Genomic DNA, 19,584 nt, shown 5'->3' on the forward strand with positions numbered 1-19,584 from the left:
TGGCTTCTCTGATTATTCTGTTGTTAAAGTGTTCAGTTTTGGCGATAGTTCTGGTCTTTTTAAAGTCAATTTCATGTCCTGTGGCTTTAAGGTATTGGACCAGGGAAGAAGTTGGTTCCACTATTCTGACTGAGTTCTTGTGTTCTTCAATGCGTGCACTTATTCTTCTGATGGTTCGTCCAATGTATGTGGTGGGGCAGGCGGTGCATGGGATTTTGTCAATTTTGTCTTTGGGGTTTCTTAGGATGGTGGATATTTTTCGGTTTGTGCAGAATGCTGTCTTGATGTTGTGTTTGTGGAGGATCTTGCTGATTCTGTCTGTGGTGCCTTTTATGTATGGGAGAAGGGCTTTGCCATTTTCTTGTTCTCTGTCTTGGATTTTAGTGGGGGTTTCTTTTTGGATTAGGTTGGTAATCTTATTTCTTTGGAATCCATTGGATGTTACTACATTAGTGAGAGTGTGTAGTTCGGTTTTTAGGTGTTGTTCGTCAGCTAAACGTTTTGTTCTGGAGATGAGTGTCTTGGCTACGGAGTTGATCTGTGCTGGGTGGTGATGTGAGAGTGCGTGCACTAGCCTAGAAACTAGTGGATTGGGATTTCACTGAACTAGGGCTGCATAAAAATCTTGGTTTACATAGGAAGAACCTGGCTAAAGAGAAATACACATAAAGGCCTACGAAAAGAAAAGAAAACAAATACTGTACCTTTACAGGGAGGATATATGGGATGAAGGTGTGGCTAATTGATGAGGGCTTATAAGTCCGAAATAGATCTATCTTAGTCTCCTTAGTCTCCCAATGGGCAGCAGGGTGCTTGCTGGCTGCTGGAAATATATATATTTCCAAGTTGAAAAGTTGAAAATATCAGGCCTGGTTTAATACATCATCATCATAATTAAAGTTAAAGTTAATTAAAGCTATTCCTCTCTCTCTCTCTCTCTCTCTCTCTCTCTCTCTCTCTCTCTCTCCCTCCCTCCCTCCCTCCCTCCCTCCCTCCCTCCCTCTCTCTCTATAGATAGATAGATAGATAGATAGATAGATAGATAGATAGATAGATAGATAGATAGATAGATAGATATAGATATATATAGAAATTTTCACAGATGGGACAATAAGTACTTTCCTGTTGCAGCTTATTGCTTAGTCAGCTGCAGCAGGAAACATTGCTTTTTGTGAGTGGTCTTCAACAATCTTGATTCCTGTTATGGGTAAACAATTGGTACAAACAATTGCATGAAAAGCAAGGAGGTCAACTCTTCAGGTACCAGTATAACTAGGAAAGACTACTTCTGCATTGAATGGAATACCTACAGGTCACACCTGAAGAGGGTTCTAGTTGCAGACTAATTTCCTGGGTTGTGGCAATTACAAGGATAATAGTTGTTTGACATTTTTTTCTGTATGCTAGCTGCAGGCACACTAATACATACATACATACATACAAAGCAAATACATACGAGCAAATTGATAGGTATACCTGATATGTGGTAATTATCAGAAGCTGGGATGTGCAACTGCTGATTTTAAGATCATCCTTAAACAAGGAATGTTAAAGATAATTGTTTGATCTTAAATGAACTGGTCTCATTCACACTGCCTAGAATTAATATGTCAGTTTTTCAGACTACATTTCTCTGAATTTTGCAAACTAAATTCAAGTCTCAAATATTGGACATAAAATGATTTCTGGTACCTTCCAAAATAAAAACTAAATCGTCTGCAAATGCCTGTAGTTTATACTTTTCCTTTTTTATTTCCATGCCTTTTATCTCTGTATCTTGTCTAATATTTCTATTTAATACTTCCAATGTCAATACAAATAAAAGGGGAGATAAGGGTACGAGACCTTGTCTTGTACCTTTCTTAATGCTAATCTTCTCAGTCATATCTCCATTTACCATCACCTTTGCAGTTTGTTTATAATCTATTACCTTAATCATATTAATAAATCTCTCATCAAAGTCCATATCTTTTAGTTGTGCTAGCATGAATTGCCAGTTCACATTATCAAATGCTTTCTGTGCGTCTGGAAGATCAACACCATTTACTTCTCTGGATGCACTTCATAGTATTCCAATGTATTTAAAATTATACTCATATTGTCTTTAATTTGTCTCTTAGGTAAAAAAACCATTTTGATCTGGATATATAAATCTTTTTAGTCTTTCTGCAATTATTGAAGCGAGTATTTTATAATCAGCATTCAGTAAAGAATGCTGGTAGTGACTCTTCAGTTCAGCTGTCATGGATGATATTTTTAAAAATGGAGGGAAAAAACACCAAGGATCACATTATGTGACATGAAACTGTGACCAACCAAATCAGTACAAATCTTCAAGGCAACCCATGTGATTAGTTATGTGAATTTAGATTTGGGCTTAATTAGAATTCACATTTATGAATTATGAATAATACCATGTTTCCCCAAAAATAAGACTCTGTCTTATATTTTTTTGAACCCTGAAATAAGCGCTTGGCCTTATTGCCATGCACTCAAAAGCCCAATTGGGCTTATTATCAGGGGATGTCTTATTTTGGGGGAAACAGGGTATTAATGTTCTTGGTAATGTTAGTCTGCTATTGGAAAAGTTTACTCAAACACAAAGGGTCTTGAAGGGTGCAGTTTGCTGAGGTATGTTAAAAATATGATAACATAACCTATGTAGCTGATAGTTTTAAACTGAAGAGACAATTAGAGCTTTAGTTGTACATTCGGTGGAAACAAATATGAGAAAAGATTATGGGCCTAGACACTGGAAAAGAGTGATCTATACACACAACTGTAACAAAGAATGGAGAATCAAGAAAATTTTCTACTTGCTCTTATTACATTGCTTTTACTCCTCAGGCAAATAAAGCTTTGCTTAATGTGTTATAAGAAAAAAAATATAGCTATATCTGGGTAGAGAAATTCTAAATTAAAAAAGTAAGGAAAGTTAGGAAAGGCAGAAAATACAAGATCATATTGGTGACATAAGGATAATTAAGGGAACAACTGAACACCAGAAAGAGGTTTTATTCATGCTTTAATGATGGCAGCAAAGTCTTTGATTATGATCATGCCAGGAAACAAAATATATTAAGACTAATAGGTGGTAAATATATGTAGCTCAAAGTTGCTATGTGCATGGTTGATGTTCTCTGAGCTTGGTTTTGGGGTTGCAGAGATTTAATTACTATATTAGGTAAGATCATGAGTCCAGGAGTTTTGGCAGTGAGGTTTGTCAATCATCTGGGATGATAAAACTTTTTGAAATGCCGGATTTGTCTATGCTTGGATGGGATAGTCGTATTGATGGATGTTGTCCTGTCTTATCTCTGTGTTGGTAGTTTCCTGTATAATCAGTAGTCTTGATAGTTATGTGGTAGGGGTGGCTTGCTGTGAGGATACTTTTCTTGTGTTTGCTGAATTTCAGTGGGTTTTTAAAAAATTATTAGGTTCATAAGGAAATGGTTGTCATATATCTTAGTGTTGTTTAACTGCTGCATGATGAGAAGAATACTATTGTCTCTTGAGCTGATGTGCTATGTGGTTATTTGTTTGTTTGTTTATTTATTTATTTATAAAATTTATATTGCTGCCTACTCGCATATGGTAACTCAAGGTAGTTTACAGGACATAAAACACAATATAAAAGAAATAAAAATAAAAGGAAATAAAAATAAAATAATAACCCCCACCCTGGCAACAACACACATTCATGCCAGCTCCATTCCACTCTGGGTTCCCCAAGCCCACTGGCAGAACCATAAAGAAGGCTCTGGTCCCACCAGATGTATCTCCTTAGGAGATGGGACCCACAACATTCCTTGCCTCCCCACTCTAGATGGTCAGGTAGATGTGACTGGCAAGAGATGTTCCCTCAGATAACCTGGTCCCAGGCCATGAAGGACTTTAAAGGTGATAACCAGCACCTTGAATTGCACCCAGAAGCAAATTGGCAGCCAATGCAACTCCTGCAGGAGAGATGATACATGTGCACACCAAGGTCTGCCAAAGCATGTGGGCCACTGCATTTTGCACTAACTGGAGCTTCTGGATGCTTTTGAGGGGCAGCCCCATGTCGAGCCTGCTGCAATAGTCAAGACGGGAGGTGATTAGGGCATGAGTGAACATGAGTAGAGATTATTGGTCCAGGAAAGGGCATAACTGGCGCACAAGTTGCAGTTATGTAAACGCCCTCCTGGCCACAACTGCCACCTGCTCTTCAAACAGGAGTTGCAAGTCCAGAAGAACCCCCCAGAGGACACACAGAGTCTGTTTGGGCCAGTGCTACCTATCCAAGACCATAGGTGGCAATTCTCCATGGGCCAAAGAACCCCAAGCCTAAAGCCCCACTCAGTTTTTCCAGGGTTCGGTTTCAACATGTTGCTGCACATCCAGCCCCTAACAGCCTCCAGGCACTGCCAGAGGGAGGTCACTGCATTTCTTAATTCATCATGGGCTGAGATATACAGCTGTGTGTCATCAGCATATTGATGATATCTCAGTCCATGGTGAAGGACGATCTCATCCAATGGCTTCATGCAGATGTTGAATAGGAGTGAAGAGGGTACCAAGCCCTAAGGGACTCCACAAAGCAGTGGGCAAGGGCTGGATCTCCCATCTCCCTATTAACACCGACTGAGAGTAGCCACAGAGGAAGGAAGTGAACTAGGATAGCATAGAGCTCCCAAAGCTGCTCCAGAAGGATACCATGGTTGATGGTATCAAAAGCCACCAAGAGGTCAAGTAGAGCGAGGATGGATGCAGTATCCCCATCCTGCTACCACCAGAGGTAAACAAAAAGTGTGACCAATGCTGTCTTTTGATAGCTCCATAGACAGACTTTAAGATTATGTATTTGTTCATTGGTGCTTGGTTGGAGTGCCATTATTCTAAAAATTATCTAGTGAGGATCTCTTCTGAAATGTTTTCTATGCCCTCCATTCTTCTGTGGGTTGAAATAACTTTTACATACTGGTTCTCCAGTCTGTCTCCTGTTTTTCAAAATCATTTTCACATATCTTTACAGTTAGTGATGTCATAAGATGGAGTTTTGTGTAATTTTTGACATACAAATTAAAAAACACAGGCCCATTTGTTCTTGCATTGCGATTTGTCCTTTTTCTACTACTGTGTTTCCCCAAAAATAAGACCTCATCTTATATTTTTTTGAACCCTGAAATAAGCGCTTGGCCTTATTGCCATGCACTAAAAAGCCCGATTGGGCTTATTATCAGGGGATGTCTTATTTTGGGGAAAACAGGGTAGAGGGAGTTTTAATTTTTATACTCTGCAATTTACTAGCTGGGGAAGAGGGAAGAGGATCTATAACAATCTATGATCTATTAGTATACTGAGAATTTTCTTAATTTAGTTATCTGCTTTTGTACAGATATACTATTCATTAGACTGTAGGTTCTAATGTGGTTGTTTGTTAGTCAGGTACATTGTGTTATGTCCATGATGACAGTAGTATAGAATGCCAGAGGAGTTCATTTTTCTTCTATGGAAACTTTACAAGAAGACAGGGGATGTAGTAAGAACTGAATTTTGAAAAACAGAGTTGTTCAGAATAGAAAATAAAATATTCACTCCATGTTTGTTCAATATATTATTGATTACCCACTTACAAATTAAATGAATATATTATTAAGAATGGCAGTAATGGAAATCTGGAATCTGAATCAAATTAAATATATTAAGAATTTGAAATACCCAGGAAAATTTTGTTAAAGAAAAATAAGAAAGATTTGGCAGAGATCATTATATAATATATAAATTAAATTAAATTAAATTAAATATAATGAAAAATGAAAAATCAGGGTTAAGATTAAACGTTCAAAAAACAAAATAACCTCAACCAATATGCTTAGGGAACTTGTTCCTGGTTAATAAGTAAAAGAGATAGATAGTGTTGTGTTTTTGTGCTGGGGAATAGATAAAGATAGTCAGTGTAGTAGAATACTATAGAGGAAATTAATCTTTAGCAAGAAGGCATTGACAAATTTGGACAACATCATGAAGGATTAGGATCCTTTTATGACAAGAAAGATCAAAATGCTTTAAGCAGTGGTACTTCTAGTAATAACCAGTAGATGAGGGTGTCTGTCATTAAGAAAGAGAGGAGAAAATAACTTACATGCCTTTGAACTATAGTTACCAAGAGTAGCATAAATTGCAAGAAGCAACAATCAATCCTGGAGCAAATAAAAGCTGATGGATCCCTTGAGATGATAATTAAGGAGCAGTTACTGACAGATTTTGGTCATGTGCTATAAGCAGATGATAAACTAGAGAAAATGATTCTACTTGGCAAAGTTGAAAGAAGCAGAAGATGATGATAATGGATAAAGTGGATGGACAGTATAAAATAAATTATAGCAATGCCCTTGGAAGAGTATTGTTGGAGACAAGTTGATTTGTCTACACAGTCAACAGAAGTTGAGCCTGACCTGAGTATATTGAATTAAGTAATGGTGAATTGGCTGAATGATCATTTCTAAAATATTGCTTTGAGCAGCATGACTATGCACCATGGACTTGCTGGTGTACAGAAGAAAGAAGGTTCAATTTGCATCTTCATGAACAAAAGAGGCACATAAAAATTACAATATTCATTTGGGTACAGAAGATTGTAGTTTCTAATTAGTTTACAGTCTAATCTGTCATATCTGCAAGTAAGAACACACTGATCAGTACAGGTTTTTTTTTTTTTTTTTACAGTATTAGTAGTTTCAGGACTAAACCAAAGCTGAAACTTCCATTTCTTCAAGATCTCGATAACACATTAGACTATGCAGACTGGGACTGAGACTTTTAGTCCAAACTTGCTTGTCCTTCTTCAGGAATGGTACATAATGAGAGAGTATTTTTGACTTATACATAGTATTAGCAGGTGGCAGGAATGGCCAAGAAAGCCACAAATTCATCTGGTGCACTAATTGTACCCATTCCTTAACTAAGAAATGCTTAGACACTAGAAACTGGTAGCCTTATGTTTGGACTGTTGCAATGAGTTCTACATGGGGTTGCCCTTAGAGATGAGAAGCTGCAACTAGTCCTGAACACAGTGGCATGGGGGAATTATGAACATGTCATGGTATACCTGTGTAACATTGCTGCTTTGTAACTTTTACTGGTGCCAGTTATCTACAGTACTACATGCAATTTACATATAAAACTTTTCAGGGCCCAGTTATTTGAGGGAACATCTGACTTCTATGGTTTCTATCCATCCTATGGATAGAATGTCAGTATGCTCCAGATCCCATCAATTACATAGGACCTGGGCCTTCTCTGTCACAGATTCTGCCCTCAAAAAAGTGTTCCCGAGAAACTTATGTGGGCCACACCCTGATTCTATTTAAACAAGCCATTAAAACCTGGCTTTGTCCCTAGATTTTGGACTAGTGGTTAAAGGTTCCTCTGTAGACGCTTGCTGTGATGATGCTCTTTTCCTGCATATTTATTTTGTATGGATTATCTTGAGGAAGGGTGGTTACTCATTTTTTATTCAGCGGAACTGGTGGCAAGTGAAGTACTTAGCCAACAAATTTTGAAAAAGTTAAGCAGTGTAAAACTTGCTTAAAAGGAAAATAGGAACTACTATGAAATTACAGGGAGTAGACTTGTTTAGGAAACTGAGAAACATAGTGGAAGGAGATACTGGCAAACCACTTTAATGCAATTACCAAGAGAACTGTAGGAGCATGTCCATCAATTCATCAGGAGTTGAGCATGATTTAAGAGACCCTTTACCTTAACATATGGTTAGACCTTATGCTTCCTTCTCAGAGTGGCAGAATGCCTTCCTGTTGCTAATTTCTGGCAATTGCTTTTCAATGAAACTTCAGTATAGAGAAAAATATTGGGGTTTGCATGTTTTCAACATGCTCTAGTTAGCTACTTTTTAATAAAGGGTCTCTGTGCTAATGGATATGGAGGAAGAAAATAAAAAAAGAGTTGTTGAGATTGTTTATTTTTAGATAAGTGACTTTTCATGTGTATTAGAATGAAATTCTTCAGTTAAATTTGTGTCTATGCAAATAGAGCAATATTGTATAAAACACAAATCCCATGATATTTTGTTGCCTAGCTAATTTAACAGCTTTATTTATAGTACATGCAACCCTCTAATTTTAATCATTATAGAATTAACTAGTAACCATAACTAGTGACTAACTTGTTGTTTGGGCATTAAATTATGATGTACCAAATGGAACACTTGATTTAGATCAAATATTTTGATTACTCTTCTTTTGTGTGTGTGATTACAAACAATGATTTAAATTACTTCATTAGGAGTCTGTCAGCAGGCTGTGAATTTCATTTCTGACTTCTTTGTCAATTGTGATGGCTTCTCAAAAGCACCATGATACAGGGAATTCATACTGCATAAAATGTTATTCCTATGTCTTCAGATCAGCTACTGTTTTGCATCTGCTGCAGAAAAAATGAATAGATGCTTAAATATCATTTCTGATCATTTCCTGGTGGGTGGACTGTTTCTAAAGCTCCTTTTGTTACTGCCAGACATAGCTGCAGGTCTGATTTGGGATTGGTCAGAAAGCCAAACAGTTCCTTTCAATGATTATATTATAAAAGCATATCACAAAACTAAAGATTTTTTTTTCATTTCTTACTCCCAGAAGCTTACTCCTAGAAGCGATTCTTATATTTGCTCTTCATTTTCCTGTTCCAAATTAGAATTATTCAATTCTAATTTATTTACAGTTACATAATTCATAATTTCATGGTTCTAGAGTCCAGAATTTTTTTCAGGTATTCTTTTTAACTTCCATTTGCCCCCCTTTTTAAAAAAGGTTTACTGAAGCTCTTGGACTTCTTTTCTTCTTTCCTGACCCTCCCTGTCCCAGAATCATTAAGGTGGCCTCAGATGATTAGTTTTGGGTAGAGAGGTAATGTTTCTATCCTCCTTTTACTGCTCCTTAAAGACTGCAGTTGCTATCAGTACTTAGTCTTCCTCGATTTACTGGCTATTATGCATAATTAGCTTCTATCAAATTCCAGAATTATCAGCTTACTGGATCTTCCTGCTCTGCTGTTATCAACCATTGTGTAACAACATTTCTGGAATGACTTTTGGTGCTCTGTATATGTCATTTTGGCAGAGATTTTGTACAGCTGCTATTCAACTGTTGCAACTGGATTTCCTCTGATCTGCCAGTGTTGCTGGCCCCACATATTCAAATCCAGAGTTCTGCAATTTTTCTCCCCTAAGTTCTAGTGTCTTCAGCTCTTTTCTGGTGTTTTGTGCTTTCTCCTTTTGGTCTTCTTAACCTTCCATTCTTCTTCACTTATTTTTTCACTGGTTTTTTTTTATATCACATCTTCAGCTTAAGGGGCTTTTCCCTCCCCCAATGGTGTATATATTGAATGGTGATCATAAGATTTTCTTGGAATCAAGGAAACCTTCCCCCCCCCCAAAAAAAAACCCCATCTGATATTAAAAAAGAAAAATCCCATAACAATAGCTTCAGTATCAAGCAAATCTTTCAAGTGAACCATTACTTAACTGCCTAACAAATTAAATCTGGATCAGAAATACAATTATAGTGTGTCATTAGAGGATGTCATTGGCCCTGCATTAATAATTGTCTGTAATTAATATAAGTGAAGAGTAGAAATACCGGGTGATTTTTCATCTTATATTACCAAGCTAAGAAATGTTTACAAAAACATTTTATAAAGAAATTCTCCTGATAAAATGCCATAAGAAGTGGACAGAAGCCCTCAGGCAAAACCCATTGGTCAGAATCTACTGAAGCAAGCAAATGCTAAGTATATGGATATTGATTTAGATTGATCAATTAAATCAGAAAAAAACATGAAATTCCTGAAGATTGTATATCCAGCTCATGGGCAAGCAAGGGAACTATCAAAGGAGAAGTAGTATAATGCTCTTTCCAAAGGAATCTTTTGTTGTTGTTGTTAGTTGCGAAGTTGTGTCTGACTCATCGCGACCCCATGGACAATGTTCCTCCAGGCCTTCCTGTCCTCTACCATCCTCTGGAGTCCATTTAAGCTCACGCCTACTGCTTCAGTGACTCCATCCAGCTAACTCATTCTCTGTCATCTCCTTCTTCTTTTGCCCTCAATCTTTCCCAGCATTAGGCTCTTCTTCAGTGAGTTCTTCCTTCTCATTAGGTGGCCAAAGTATTTGAGTTTCATCTTCAGGATCTGGCCTTCTAAAGAGCAGTCAGGGTTGATCTCCTCTAGGACTGACCTGTTTGATCACCTTGCAGTCCAAGGGACTCTCAGGAGTGTTCTCCAGCACCATAGTTCAAAGGCCTCAATTCTTTGGCGCTCAGCCTCTCTTATGGCCCAACTTTCACAGCCATACATTAAGGAATCTAGACAGTGCCAATCCAGAAACAATTCTGGTTTTCTAGATTTAAAAAAAAGAGAGAAAACTCTAATAACTCTAGGGATAGCAAGTGCAGAAGTTCCATCTGCCTCATGTTTGATTGTGACTGGCTATCCAAATATGCAGTGATGCAAGAATGATGGATGGATGACTACAGAATTATATAGAGCAGTAAAAATCTGACTATCATCTGCTTCTGCCTACACTATATTTTTTATCTTCCTCAATAAAGGTTACTAAATGGTGAGCAATAATAAATAAATGGTCCAAGTCATTTTCCTTTGAATCCAGTCTTAGGTAACACTACTTAAGATTTGTATTCTAACTGATAGGAAAATGTGAGCAAAACATAACTGAAATATCCTGATTTTTTTAAAAAAATGACTCCATTTTTATCAAAAATATCTGGGAAAACCTTGAGTATTCAAGTAAAAATTCACCTTGGCTCCTAACTGGGCATGCAGGTACTTAATAATAGCTGAAAGGTGAAGAATCAGTTGCATGAATTTAGGATTGTCAAAGAGTGATTTTGTTTCAACCTCACAACTAAAGTGACAGCTGTGGTCCTGGCAAAAGGACCGTGCTGTCAAAATACTTGACATTTTGTTGCCCAAGGCAATCACATTTCCCCTAGGTCTTCCAGTTCAGTATTCAAGGCTGATTTGCCACCTAAAAAGAAACCCGCACAAGTGTCTCTTCCTGACAGTAGAATGATAAGAGTAATAAGTTCAGCAATGACTATTCATGTTCTGCCCTTAATTCTTAACATGCAAAATCAACCGCTTAGACCTAAGATGAGGACATCTCATCCTTTCAAAGGACAAAAATCAGTTGTTCTGGGGGATAGGATAGAGCACAAAACGTTTCATGAAAACTAATTCACAGTCCAAGACTGGAGAGGAAATAGGGCCCATTAAATGGATGCACAGGGGCATACTAACTCTAGTTTATTCTTAACAGACCTGATCCTGCAGCTTCTTAGAGGAATGAATGGGTTTCAGATCCAAGCCCAACTTTATCCACCTTGATCCCATATTCTCAAATGTTCCGGATGCAGTACTTCATGCTAATTCTTAAAATCTTAGTAGCCATGTTTAATTTACAAGGTGCACTGAAAGTAAGGCCCCACAGGCAAAAATCAGTCTCAAAGGCCATTTATTATATAAATTACATGAATTACCAGTAGTTAAATTGGTTGACGTTTTCTGACTCATTTGATTTTCTAATCTTTGAACCAGTGGTAAAATCTCCATGGGTTGCCACCAGTTCATTGCCTGTGCATGTGCAGTGCCCACGCGCATACGCAATGGGTGCCAAATACACGCTGCATGTGCACACATGCACAATGTGCACTAAATGCACATGCATGCACAGTGCACACCAAACACGCACTTCACACAGAAAAAGGAGCCGTTTGAAGGTAAGTAGAACAGTGAGGGGAGAAAACAGCTGTGCCGCATGATTTAGATTCACTAGAAAGCAGGATTTCCTGCTTTCTAGCTAATATAAATCGCACGGCACAGCTGATTGTTGGAAAGACCGGTAGCATTTCACCCCTGCTTTGAACATTTCTAAGTACAGTAACATTTTTTTGGAAACAAAACAGATTGAAATAAAACATATTGTGATTGGCCTATGGAGTCTGACTTTGGGTACACCTTATGAAAACCTCAGCATTCTAGCCATGGAATGTTTGTGAAATATTAGAACATTTCATTTTTATTTCTTAGAACATGCCAGTCCAGCTCTTCTGGGAACAGTGCATCCTTTTCTGGGAAATTCATTTGTTCCCAGAACAGCTAGATCAGAGCATTCTGAGAGAAAAGTGGAATATTCTGTGATGAAAAACACCTACACACAATTAATGTATGATGCTGTAACCATACCTTTTGGTTCAAATGCCAATAGAATTAACTGTGGAATAATATTTAATTATTTATCTACTTATATAATAATACCTATATGATTATTTCACAACTTATAATTATAGGCAAATTTATCCCTAAACTCAAGCTGCTGATCCTGTAGGGACAATATTCTAATCCTATATAATTGAGAGGATGTAGAAAATAGCTGCTCTTTGAAAATTTTCTTTATTATTATGTGAATGGATTCTTAATTGAATGGATTGAACAATCTTTAAAAGAACAAAAATTGTAAAATTTTATGGCTAATATTTCCACATTTTATACTGTCTATACTTCCAATGACATCTTATATCACACTTTTCTATCTGACATTAAAAAGAAACAACCTTAATGTGCATTGGTGTATGGGAAAAAATATCCACTTGGTTCAGTTCCAAGCTGGGAGAAAGGCACTGGAAACATGGAGGCTGATAGGAAAGAAGGTTTAATGATGAACAGAACCACCAAGCACATGGTTCTGGTGCACTTGACCAAATAGAGTTGAGAGTGAGGGGTTTTTATACCTTCTTTAAGCTTTGCACTTGAGCTTCCTGTTCCTGTGTAAGAACCCTTATTCTATTCGCTGTTGTCAGACTCCCATGGGGCCATGTAGGAGGTATGTAGGAGTCATAGCTGGCTCTATAGGCAAAGTACAAATCCTAGATGTTTGTCTGAGCTACGTTTTGTTGAAGTTGGACTGCTCTGATGATGATGCAGTAATTCCTAATGTGGCTTAATGGCTTTTTCCTGTGATGGATCTTGAGTGATGACTGCTTCTAATCCTACCATTCTGACTTTGTTTCAAAATATCCTGTCTTGAATGGATTACCAAATCTGCATTTCTAAAAGCTGGCCTCAGCATCTGCTGGGGCTATTAAGGAAAGTGGGGGTTACTTTCTGCCTCCAAAAAAAAAAAAAAACATGTTTCTCCATTTCTCCCTTTGAGGAAATATAATAATCTGTCCTTTTTAATATTCCTCAAAATATTTCATTCTTCTAGGAGGGGGGTGGCTTCCCACAGATGTCATAGCCATTATTCAATACATGCTTATCAGAAATTGGCAATCACAGACTACATGCAATACCAACAGGCACAGTAAATAGGAGAAAGTGCTCCATTTCCTAGCAACTAAATGTTGCCATTTGAGTGCTGGGATAATATAACATCCCCACAGCAAAACATCAGCTTTGAATGAGGGCATATGGATCTTATGCACACAGAAGTAGTAACAGCTGTCCATTATTGTTCAAACCAGTCATCCTGAAAGAGCTATCAATCTCTGAGAAGTGACCTACATTCAGAAACATTGCTAATCCAAAGTGCTATACTATGGTCAAATGTACTGAAAGCTTTGAACATTTGAATATGCCCCTAAATCAGATTGCCCTTTCCTTAGGAAAATTAAGGACACATGCCAATATCTGCATTCCATACAAGAAAATTATGTATGTATGTATGTATGTATGTGACTTCTTTGCCACTCCATCTTTTGTGGGTGCTCTATAACTAGAGGTTTTTAAGAAAAGATTAGATAACCACTTGTCTGAAATGGTATCAGATCTCCTACTTGAGCAGGAGCCTGTGAGCTGTGGCTAGGGGGACCTTTGCACAGGTTCGCCTGGTGCACCAATTGTGACCCTACTTGGATCAGGAGGCTCTCCTCACAGTCACTCATGCCCTTGTCACCTCACAGTTAGATTATTGCAACGCACTCTACATGGGGCTACCCTTGAAAAGTGCTCAGAGACTACAGTTGGTCCAGAACGCAGCCGCGCGATTCACAATTCGGTCACAATTCAAGGTGTTGGTTATTACCTTTAAAGCCCTACATGGCTCAGGGCCAGATTATCCTCGAGATCGCCTTCTACCGCATAGCTCCCAACAACTGGTAAGATCCCACAGAGTTGGTCTCCTCCAGGTCCTGTCAGCTGAACAATGTCGGCTGGCGGGCCCACAGGGGAGGGCCTTCTCTGTGGCTGCCCCAGCTCTCTGGAACCAGTTACCTCCTGAGATCCGGACCATCCCCACCCTATTGGCCTTCCGAAAAGCGGTGAAGACCTGGCTTTTCCAGCAGGCCTGGGGCCGTTAATCTCGCTGTTGCGATTTGGCGAGATCCGGCCATGAATGGTGTGAATGGGTTTTAATTGTTTTTAATGTTTTAATGTTTAATGTTTTTATATATGGTTTTTAAATGCATTGTAAGCCTCCTTGAGTCTTCGGAGAAAGGCGGCATACAAGTTGAACACATAAATAAATAAATAAATAAATAAATAAATAAATAAATAAATAAATAAATAAATATAGACTAGAAGACCTCCAAGATCTCTTCCCTTCCCTTCCCTTCCCTTCCCTTCCCTTCTCCTCTCCTCTCCTCTCCTCTCCTCTTCTTTTCTCTCTTCCCCTCCCCTCCCCTTCCCATTAAAAACTCAGTTTATCAATAAATGTTATTGTTATTCTATAATTGTTATTATTACTATATTGGGACAGGATATTTTCCGCATCAGTTCAGCATAATATAGGTTTATTGCTGGACAATCTAAGACTGCTGTGCTGCATTTTTCTTCACACACACACACTCTCTCTCTCTGCCTTAAAGGCAATGGAGGAAGAATATATATTATAATATAATATACAATACATATTTAAGACATCTAATTGAATTTAGCAGGGTTGATGTTTTCTAAAGAGTCCATCATCCCTGTTATTTTCCTCTCAATCTGTCAAAATATGCACCATTCTAGCCTAAGAATTAATCTTTTTAGTATTATTATTATTATTAAATCTAGAAGTGGCCGGAATTAAATTAGCTTGCCCACAGATCTTGAATCATAAACTTGAAGTGATGAAACTTAAATGGGAAAGGACAAGCTATTATTATAATTAGAAATCTGGAACGGTGCTAGTATTCTTCTGCTAGACTAAGAAGTTATGAAAGGAAGTTAATATAGTATATAAATGAAGTCAATAAAAGGAAGTTAGAAATCTGAAGAAACTTGGGTGGACAATGTTGTGGGTCCCCAACCCCCAGTCCATAGACCAGCTGTTGCTGTTGTAGAAAATATAAACTCAAGGGATTACGAGACAAAAACTGAGCTAAAGTAAACAACAACAACAACAACAACAACAACGGAGGCTAAACTTCCAATACACAGACTTAACTAAAATTGCCTTGTTGCTACTGGTATCATTTGTATTATTAGTAGTATGGAAAAGAAATCCAGTTTTTACAGCATTGGATATAGCAGTTCAAATTATTTCTTTGTTTATTTCTAGAGAATTCATTGCATGCAATATTTAGAGTAATTTGCCTGAACTGTATTTACTTTTTAAAAATGCATAAAAAAGTAAGTGTTCTCTTCAACTTTTTTTTTAAAAAAAACACGCTTAAAAGTTAAGTACTTTATGAATAGAGAGGGTTCTTTTCTTTTTCAGTACTTCTAGAACTGACCATATAAAGTTGCTTCCATTATTTACTTAGTTATTTACTTACAAAGAAATTTATTTCTGCCTAATGTTGCTCCTGATAGCTCCTTTCTTGGGACAAACACTCTGTGTTTTATGTCCCCAGGATTGACTGTTATCAGAAAGTTTTGGAAATTCAGCCTGCTCCAATGAAAAAGCTTCTTCATAACAATCGAGACAGCATTTAGTGCTTATACAAAGCCTGTTTTTAATCATTTGAGGATTCAGCTATCACAGGCAGAAGAAGTTGCATGTTTTATGCGGCATCTTGAACATGAGATCCATGCTTGAAAGAAATCCATATAAAGTTATCTTTCACTTAGTTTATTTGAAGTTCTATGTGTCCTCACAAAAAGTACAGCATAGATTGTCTTAAACAGCAAATGTTTTTGCTGCTGTAAAGCAAAAATCGTCAGATTGTTAAGCGTTTTTCTTTACCAACCATTAAATAAACAATACTTATTCATCACCCTTCACCATCAGTATTATGGGAATTTAAGTTTGAAATAGGATGTTGATATAGACAACTTCTTCTATTTATATAGATTCCAATTAAGAATTGCTACAAACAGTTATATTATTAGGGCATTTTTATCATGGTGAGAGTAGGCTAGTAGGCATGTTCTTCCACTTACCTTGCAACGATGAAGAAAAAAACAGTTGAAATGTCATCACTAACACCTGACGGAAATGTTTTTAAGTGACATAGAAAAATCCTACAGTGACAGCTTCAACTTACTCAAGCATTCTGCAAACAGCTAAACTCAACACCCGCTATTTGGCAGCCCATTAGCTCTGTCTCTGACATCTTGTCTCTGATGTCAGCGTTGCTAGAAGGCCCTTTTTCCTGCATTCATCAAGAACATTTAAAGAGAGGATGCTTTGTATCTGCATGAAACTGTGTTAAAAAAAGAATATTGCATTGTGTGGAAGCTTCCACATATAATATGTATAATGTGCCTGATGCATGAAGAAGTAATCCTTTCAAGCTGTCACCCTAAGTACACAAATACCTCCAGGACCTCCTATCTGATGAGTATTAAGTAAAGCTAGTTGGTCCTTAGGCTCTGGATTCAGTTTATTTCTTTCCAGAATGTCTCAATAAGGGCCATAAATGATAATCTGCTTTAGATAGATAGCTTGCTCCATATAGCAGTGTAAAATGAATTTCAACATGGATTCGGTGAGGAATTTGCAGCCTATCTGAAGGGGTTAGGCTAAAGAACATTGATTTTCATTGTATTTTTATTTATTTATTTATTTGAATGTATTAGCTATCTAGCTCCAATAGACTCTGGGCAGTATACAAGACTGGAAAATCCATAAAAGTACAATAAAAGTCAAACCAAATGGACAATCCAGCTAAAATAATCTTATAGAGAACAAAAATCAAATATAACAGGGCACCTACACAAACAATAATACATCAGCCCCAGGCCTGGAGCTGAAGCCTAATTTTCTGAGCCTTCTGGAACCATAAGAGAGGGGTACAGACCAGTAGTGGGTTCCACTTATCTTCGCTACCGGTTCAGAACTGTGAGTGTGCATGCGTGCTCGCTTCACTCGCACACGGCGCTTCTGAGCATGCGCAGCATGTCCATCATGATTTCCGGGTGGGTGGGCAGAGCCTCCTACCGCTGCCACTACAGGTTCTCCTGAACCAGGGTGAACCAGTAGAAACCACCACTGGTACAGATCTTAATTCTGGTGGAGGGAGTATATTTTACTCCAGAGAATGGGGACCGCAACAGAGAAAGTACACTTCCTTGATCCTACAAGATGATAACATTTAATAGAGGGTTCTTGGTCGCTCTCCAAATGCTATTTTTAAAGAAGGATGTAGGTTCCCAAAATCCTGCCAAAATCTTGCCTATCATAATTTTTTACAATCAACATCTCAATGTGCAAAATCATGACAACATATTCTCAAAATATAAATCAATTCTTAATTAATGTTAATTTAATAATATTAAAACAGCTCCCAAATCTTATTATTTTAAATGAATGTTAAAATGTTCAGAAGCAAATTATTTAGTTAATTCAAGAAGCACATAGCATGTATGTGCTTTTTAGCTTTTTAGCTCTTTTAGCTTTTTAGCTTTTTAGCTTTTTAAGTGTAACTTGGGTTTTAATTGGATTGTTTTAAATTGTGGGCCAAAGCTGTATAATTCTTTTAACTGATTTTAAATTTTGTATTGGTATGTTTTTTATCCTTGGCTGTGCACCGCCCTGAGTCCAATGGGAGAATTGGTGGTATATAAATTGAATTAATAATAATAATAATAATAATAATAATAATAATAATAATAATAATAATAATAATAATAATGTATCAGTTAACAGTTGATGGCAAAACAGAAGCTTAACATAAAGTTCCTTAATATATCAGTTGTGGCTGATGTATTAAGGTAAACAGAATATGGCAGAGATCAATATTGATTCATTTGAATTCACATTCCAAAGGTTTGAAAAGTGAACAAGGTTCCAAATGGTTGCTTTTTTTTTCTTTTTTTCTTTTTCTTTTCTTTTCTTTCTTTTCTTTTCTTTTTTTTTTTTTGGCAAACAAGAAGAGTTACAATTAGAGTTTCTCCTATATGAACAGGAGAGAATCAAACATCTTTGTGTTATTGTGCTGCAATATTATGCTGATTTAAATGTTGTGCCTAGCTGGATTAGACAGCTAATACATATTATAAGAGAGAATAGGAAAATAAACAGAGAAGACCTGAAATATAAGAGATTCAAGCAAAGAATTCAAATGGTCCATTTAATTGCAAGTAAAACATAAAAATGTTCTGATACAGCTATCATTTGTGTGTCTGTCTGTCCGTCTGCTTGGCTCAATCCAGCTATTCTGCTCACAGTGAAGTTAAGTAACAATAACTTAGAAGAGGAAGCCAAGACACCTCTGGAAATCTATCTAGACCAGAGGAGTTAACATTTTTCACCAGAGCCTGGTAAGAGTCACATCTAGGGATGCAGCTGTAACTTTGAAGTCTCATTCCTGGCTTTTCATGAAGACTTAGGACTTCAGAACAATAAGATGGCAAGAGAAAACCTAGCTGGAAGCAAGGACATTTCTTCCTTACATCAAACCACTAAAGATAAGGCCTACATGAAGATGTGGACTTAACCAGGATGTGCAGGCACACATGGTGGGGGAATCAAATTTGCAAAATGACAAGTGTAATGTACATGCATACACACAGGGAACAGGGCTTGGCTTTGTGATGTCAATTCTGTTATCTTGAAGACTTTGGTATGGATGCCTCATGTACTGTATGTCTTGGCTCTAGAGCCATTTATTCTGTGATATAAAGCTTGCTGTAAGACACTTGCTGCCTTGTTTTTGTCTGTACCAAATACCATACCAATTTTGTTGAAGTTCATACTAGATTTTTTTTTCAACATTTCCCATGCTAATTCAGCAAGTTCAGCAAGTCTGCAATAGCAGACTTAATCAATACTGGATTATTTCATTATTGATAATTAGCTATGTGTACAGGCTCTATCTTGGCCAAGGATTATCCACTCCTGGCTATGATGGTTCATATTGCTTAGCATGAAATCATTTCCATTTCAGCTCTCCCAGGTAAACAAGACAGGAAATCAACCAAATGAGTTGATTTTACTTTATATAAGGCTTTGTTAACAGAACCTTGCAAGTTTGAAGATACAAACGTCCCACTACTTCTAACTGCCTGGTCAATTAGGGCAAGTCCTTCCTAAGTTTCTTTATCTACCATTAATTCACTGGGAGCTCCTGCCTCTCTGGTCAAATTGTTTCCTAGGCAACATCTCTTCTGTTCTTTCCCTAAAGTAATTCACATGTTCCTTTACAT

At 37.3% G+C, this 19,584-nt stretch overlaps 1 long non-coding RNA gene across 1 annotated transcript in view; it reads right to left on the reverse strand.

Moving 5' to 3' along the window:
• The window catches only part of LOC117671434 (uncharacterized), a 54,580-nt gene extending 38,093 nt beyond the window's left edge, over positions 1–16,487 (reverse strand). Inside the window, exon 1 of the long non-coding RNA XR_004592863.2 lies at positions 16,378–16,487. This is a non-coding gene — a long non-coding RNA (uncharacterized LOC117671434). The remainder of the gene's footprint in view (positions 1–16,377) is intronic.
• Between the last annotated feature and the right edge of the window lie 3,097 nt (positions 16,488–19,584).

Source organism: Pantherophis guttatus, chromosome 1, assembly GCF_059756535.1.
Source record: "Pantherophis guttatus breed Tessera chromosome 1, ASM5975653v1, whole genome shotgun sequence".
Classification (NCBI taxonomy): Eukaryota; Metazoa; Chordata; class Lepidosauria; order Squamata; family Colubridae; genus Pantherophis; species Pantherophis guttatus.